The following is a 6,201-nucleotide window of genomic DNA, read 5'->3' as shown; positions in this document are numbered from 1 at the left end:
CTGCTGAGCTGTGGGACTGCTTTGTGATAGAAATGACTCAACCTCAGTTGGGTGGTACTTGCTAGACAAGGGACATGGGTTCCAAAACCCAGTGAATTGAGAGAGGCTGGGGACAGGTATCTGTGCTTGGTGGTGCAGTCGCCTTGTGGAGCCAGAAGCACCAGTTCCACCCTTCCTCTCTCCAGTGTGGAATGTCAGAGTTGATTTTTTTATTCTCTCAAGAATCTAGATACAGGTTCCTGAGCTGAACTCACTTTGGGCTAATGGTGCACTAGCACTGGGGGTTCCCTGCTAAGAGCTGAAATCGCTAAGAGTTGAAATCACTAAAGAGCTGAAATTACTAAGCTGAGAGCACTGAGTACTGTGCTAACTGGTGGGGGAGCCTGAAGCTATACTGTGGAACAGAGCAGCTGGCGGAGTGGAGCAGTTGTGGGACGGCTGGAGCAGATCATGGGACAGCTGGTGGCAGCGGAGCAGCTGGCACAGCGGAGTAGCTGTGGGGCGAGTGGAGCGGTCCACAGAGCGAATGGAGCTGAGCAGTTTGCAGGGAGAACTGGGGCAGCTCATGGAGCAGAGCAGCTGGTGGAGCGGAGCAGTTTTCTGAGGACGGCTGGAGGAGCAGAATGGAGCGGCTGGTAAAGTGGAGCAGTTCGTGGAGAAGGCGGAAGCAGAACCCACGGAGAGGCAGGGCAGTTGGCCCGGACCACGTAAGGTGCCCCTTTCTACCCAGGCTGGGGGAAGGGACCTCTACAGATAAACTCTCGAACTCTGGGGTTACACTGACCAGAGACTTTTGGGTTGTTGGACTTTGGGGTGATTGGACTTAAAACCCTAAGGGGAAAAAGGACAGTGCCAAATGTACTTGAAGGTGAGTTTTGTTTATGGTTTGTGTTATAACCCTGTTTGTGGTGTTTCTCCAATGGGATGCCACATTGATTCCTTCCTTTATTAAAAGATTTGCTACACTCAGACTCCGTGCTTGCGAGAGGGGAAGTATTGCCTCCTAGAGGCACCCGGGGGGTGTGGTATGTGAGTGTCCCAGGTCACGGGGTGGGGGCTCAATCCGGTTATGCATTGTGTTATTGAAACGGAACCCCTGGATACTGAACCCGGCCCTTGTTGCTGCCAAATAAGAGGGCAGAAGGATTACAGAAGACTAGAGCCCCATCTCCCAATGTTCAGCACAGTGCACTTCCCATTGGTGTATGACATGTCCCCCTTGGCTGCTGCTTTCCATTGCCATGAAGAGTGCAGTTCGGATGCAGCTTGTCACAGAAGAGATGCACACACCATGCTGTCACTCTCTCATGGTGTTTTTATGTATGTGCTTTCTTGTTTTGTGGTTTCCCTTCATCTTAGAACAGAGACTCAATCAGTCTGGCTGCTTTGTATGGAAGTGAGCTGCGCTGTTGTAGCCATATGTGTCCCAGGATATTAGAGAGACAAGGTGAGGAGGAAATAGTTTTCACTGGACCCAAATTATGTTGGCAAGAGAGACCAGTTCTCAAACGTACATAGCGGAAGGACATAGTTAAAACACCCTAGAGTTCAAATGAAAACCTGGCTTTAATTTCCAAGTCCCAAAGCATTTTCTGTTGCCTCCTTTAGCTCAGCAGGAAACTTGTGCTGCAGGATCGATAAAATACATAAATAAAATGGTCAGAGAAGATCAACAAATACAATTAAGAGTATGGAATGTCTTTCATATGAGGATAGAGCATAAAGACTTGGACCGTTCAGCTTAGAAAAGAGACAACTAAGGGGGGATATGACAGAAGTCTATAAAATCATGACTGGTGTGGATAAAGTGAATAGAGAAATGTTATTTCCTTTTCACACAATGCAAAAACCAGGGCAGCAAATTTAATACAAAAAAGAGAATGTTTGTTTTTTATGGAACATAGAGCTAACCTATGGAACTCACTGCCAGGAGATGTTGTGATGGAAAGGACTGAAAAAGCCTTAGATAAGTTGATGGGTGACAGGTCCATGAATGGCTATTAGCCAAGCTGGTCAGGGATGCAAGCTCATGCCGCTGGTGTCCCAAAATCTCTGTCCACCAGAAACCGGGATGGGAAGACGGGATGGATCACAAGATTGCCCTGTTCTGCTCACTCCCCTGAAGCACCTGGCATTGAACAAAGGACACTGGGCTAGATGGACCATTTGTCTGACCCAGTTGATATCATTTTTATGTTCCTGTGGAGACATTTCTACTCCAAAGCTCCAGGAATGGAAGGTGGGAATAAAAGCAGAAACAGTTTCTCACAGCATTTTGGGGCACTAGCAGATGGTTACAACAAGACTCATCACATTATCCTCAGTGGCAAAACTTTCCACTAGAAGGGGGTAAGACACAGCTACTCACACACACACACAAGATTTTCCTCTGTCTCCCATGGTCGTGCACCAGAGAGCAGATGCAATAAGTCCCTCACCCAGTGCACCAGGCCACAGCATCCCCTGACCTCTCTCCCACTCGGTCAGCCCCACAAAGCAACCTGTGTGGGGAAAGAGCGTGAGATCAGCCTGGGTAAGCTGGACCCATCCACGCGAAATGATCCATAAGGCAGCAAAATACAAGGTCCATGGGACGCAGGCCTTGGCTACGGAATGGGGACTGAGGCAAGCAAAGCTGTGACCCTGAGAAGGATTCAGGCGTTCTGATATCTTTGTGGGGGGTACCTTAGCAACACAAGTTATTGGGCTGAATACAGGCTGACAAGTTGAAATTCTAGGGCCTGCTTAAACACTGAAAAGCAGCAAAGAATCCTGTGGCACCTTATAGACTAACAGAGGTTTTGGAGCATGAGCTTTCGTGGGTGAATACCCACTTCTTCAGATGACATGCATCTGAAGAAGTGGGTATTCACCCACGAAAGCTCATGCTCCAAAAACTCTGTTAGTCTATAAGGTGCCACAGGATTCTTGCTGCTTTTACAGATCCAGACTAACACGGCTACCCTCTGATGCTTAAACACTGAATCACCATGCTTGCCATGGGGTGGTATGGGGAGTGTTTGCTGCCTGAGCCATGTCCTTTTAGGGTGGATCTCCAGGTAAGGAGTCCCATGATGACACAGTCAAAGCCACCCCTGCTAGGGTTCTGGGCTGTGCAGAGGAGAACCATGAAATCCCTGCCCTGTCTCCCTGAGGAGACCTGTTCCTGACTTCTGAGCTGGCCCCAAAGTGTACTCACTTGCCAAAGAGGAAACTGAGGAGGAAAGAAACTCTCCCAGGGTGACAATGCAGGTCAGTGCCAGAATGAACACTAGAGCGCCCATCTCCCAGTGTGCAGCACAATGCACTCCCCATGGCTGTATGGTATATCCCCCTTGGCTGCTGCTTTTCTTTGCCATGAAGAGCAGCTTGTCACAGAGGAGCACACACCATGCTCTGTCACAAAGTAATTTTACCTTTGTGCATTCTTCTTTGTTGTTTCCCTTCAATTAGAACAAGACTCACTCCATCTGGCTGTTTTCTGTGGCAGGGCACTGTGCTGTTGTAGCCATGTGTGTCCCAGGATATTAGAGAGACAAACTGGGAAGGATATAGCTTTCATTGGATCCAAATTCTGTTGATGAGAGAGACCAGCTTTCCACCTTACGGAGTGGAAGTACATAATAAAAACATCCCTATAGTTGCAATGAAAACTTGGGTTTAATTTCCAAGTCCCAGAGCATTTTCTGTGTCCTGATTTAGCTCAGCAGGGAACTTCTCCTGCACCACCGATGAAACACACAGATCAGCCGTTTCAGGATCTCTTTTGTTGTCACCCCATAAATGATGGGGTTAACATGGGGGGAATGAGCACATAGAGATTGGCCAGTAGGATGAGAATATAACCTGGAATGACGTGCCCAAATCGGTGTGCAAAATAGAAGAAAATGGATGGGATGTAGAACATGAGTATGAAACCGATGTGGGAGCCGCAGGGGCTGAGAGCCGTGAGCCGGGCGTCCATGGATGGCAGCTGGAAGATGGCCCTGAGGATCAGCCCATAAGACAAACAATGAGCACAGCATCCATACCAATTGCTAAAATAGCCATGGCTATGCCATACAGATGCTGACTGTGATGTCGTCGCATGCCAGCCGTGCTATGACCATATGCTCACAATAGGTGTGAGGCAGGAGGTTGGTTCTGCAGAACTTCAGCCGCTTCACGAGAAAGATGATGGGGAAAATGAAACAGAAACTTCTTGTTACAATTGCCAGCCCCATCTTCCCGATCACAGACTTGGTTAGTATGATGGTGTACCTCAGGGGGTCGCAGATGGCAACGTACCGATCAAACGCCATGGCCAGCAGGATGGCCGACTCGGCCAGAAACTGACATGGATGAAGAACATCTGGGTCAGGCAAGCAGCAAAAGAAATTTCTCCCTGCTCTAAACCAGAATACAGCCAGGATCTTGGGCACCGTAGTGGTAGATAACAGCAGATCAGCAGTGGCAAGCATGGACACGAATACATACATGGGCTCATGGAGGCTTTGTTCTGTTAGTATGATGAATAGTAGGAGAAAGTTCCCAAAAAGTGTGACAACGTACATCAGACAGAAAGGGATGGCCATCCAGAAATTGAGACATCCTCCGTACCTGGGATGCCAGTCAGGATGTAAGTTACAGGGTAAAAATCAGTGTGATTGTCAGCTGACATCATATACCATCACTTGGATCTTCTATTCAGTTTCCTGTAACTAACAGCAAAAGAGAAAATCAGTGAGAACTCCAGTGTCAGCTAGGACTGGAATGCATTTGTTGACAGAATCAGAGATACCATCAAAAACTTCACCTGTGTGACAACTGCCTGTCATGTGTGACCGTAAATCCAGAAACACGTTTGTGCTGCGGAACAGCAGTAGGAAGAGAGCCTGAGACATAAGCCCTTGTGTCAGAGATCTAGTATGAGGTATGAGGTCTGGGCTAAAATAATCGAAGCCTCATTGGATATAAAGCAAAATTAGGCTGTGAGCTAGAGGCAGGCCCTGCTCACAGAATCTGGCAAGCACAGGGCTGATATTTGAAAACCACACATTTCTAAGAGTGATGGCACAGAGCACTCACGTAAACACAGTCCAGAAGGGTGATACCAGAATACCTCGATATCAGCACATTCCCTAAAGATAAGAGGAACACGGTGACCCATCCTAAGGATATGGTCAGGATGAGAGTGTGATGGATAGAGATGTAACTGATGGTGTCATAAACAGATAGTTAAGGGTTAATGTCTCCTTTACCTGTAAAGGGTTAACAAATAGTGAACCTGAAACACCTGACCAGAGGACCAATCAGGAGACAAGATACTTTCAAATCTCGGTGGAGGGAAGCCTTTGTTTGTATTTTTTGGGTTTTGCTTGGTTCTCTCTGGGTCCTGAAAGGGACCAAACGTGCAAGCAGGTTTCTTGCCAATCTCCCTGCTACAGTCTCTTATATATTCAGAATAGTGAGTATAAAGTAGAAAAGGTGGTTATAGTCTTTGATTGTTTTCTGTATTTGCAAATGTGTATTTTGCTGGACGGATTTTGATTGGTATTTGTGCTAGGAGGGAGACTTCATTTCTACGTGTTTATAAGCTGAAAGACCCTGTAATATTCCATCTTGATTTTACAGAGATTTCTTACCTTTTTCTTTCTTTTATTAAAAGCTTTTCTTTGTAAAAGACCTGATATTTTTTCCTCTTCTTAAGGCTCAAAGGAACTGAGTCTGTACGCACCAGGGAATTGGCGGGAGAAGGGAAGGAGGAGTGGGGGAGGAAAGATGAATTTCCTCTGTGTTTTAGATTCATGGAGCTTGAAACTCTCTATCTCTCCAGGATAGCCCAAGGAGGGAAAGCCTGGGAGGGGGAGAGAAAGGGGAGAAAAAACTTGATTTCTCTGTGTTGTGATTCAAGGAGTTTGAATCACGGTGATCTCCTAGTGTACCCAGGGCAGGAAAGATCTGGGAGGAAAAAAGGAGGGGGAGGGGAAATGGTTTATTCCCCTTTGTTGTGAGACTCAAGGAATTTGGGTCTTGGGGTCCCCAGGGAAGGTTTCTAGGGGGACCAGAGTGCCCCAAAACACTATATTTTTGGGTGGTGGCAGCTGGTAATTAAGCTTAGAACAATTCATGCTGGTACCTCATTTTTTGGATTCTAAGGTTTAGATGGGGGAATTATATCATGACAGATGGGTGGTTACCGGCTACGTCAGAGGGTGTCAA

General features: G+C 47.1%; 1 pseudogene; it reads right to left on the bottom strand.

The window, feature by feature from the left end:
* Positions 1–3,772: 3,772 nt before the first annotated feature.
* LOC115643716 lies at positions 3,773–4,574 on the bottom strand (annotated as a pseudogene).
* Positions 4,575–6,201: the final 1,627 nt, after the last annotated feature.

Source organism: Gopherus evgoodei, unplaced genomic scaffold, assembly GCF_007399415.2.
Source record: "Gopherus evgoodei ecotype Sinaloan lineage unplaced genomic scaffold, rGopEvg1_v1.p scaffold_68_arrow_ctg1, whole genome shotgun sequence".
Classification (NCBI taxonomy): domain Eukaryota; kingdom Metazoa; phylum Chordata; order Testudines; family Testudinidae; genus Gopherus; species Gopherus evgoodei.
This window is presented reverse-complemented; position numbering and strand designations above follow the sequence as displayed.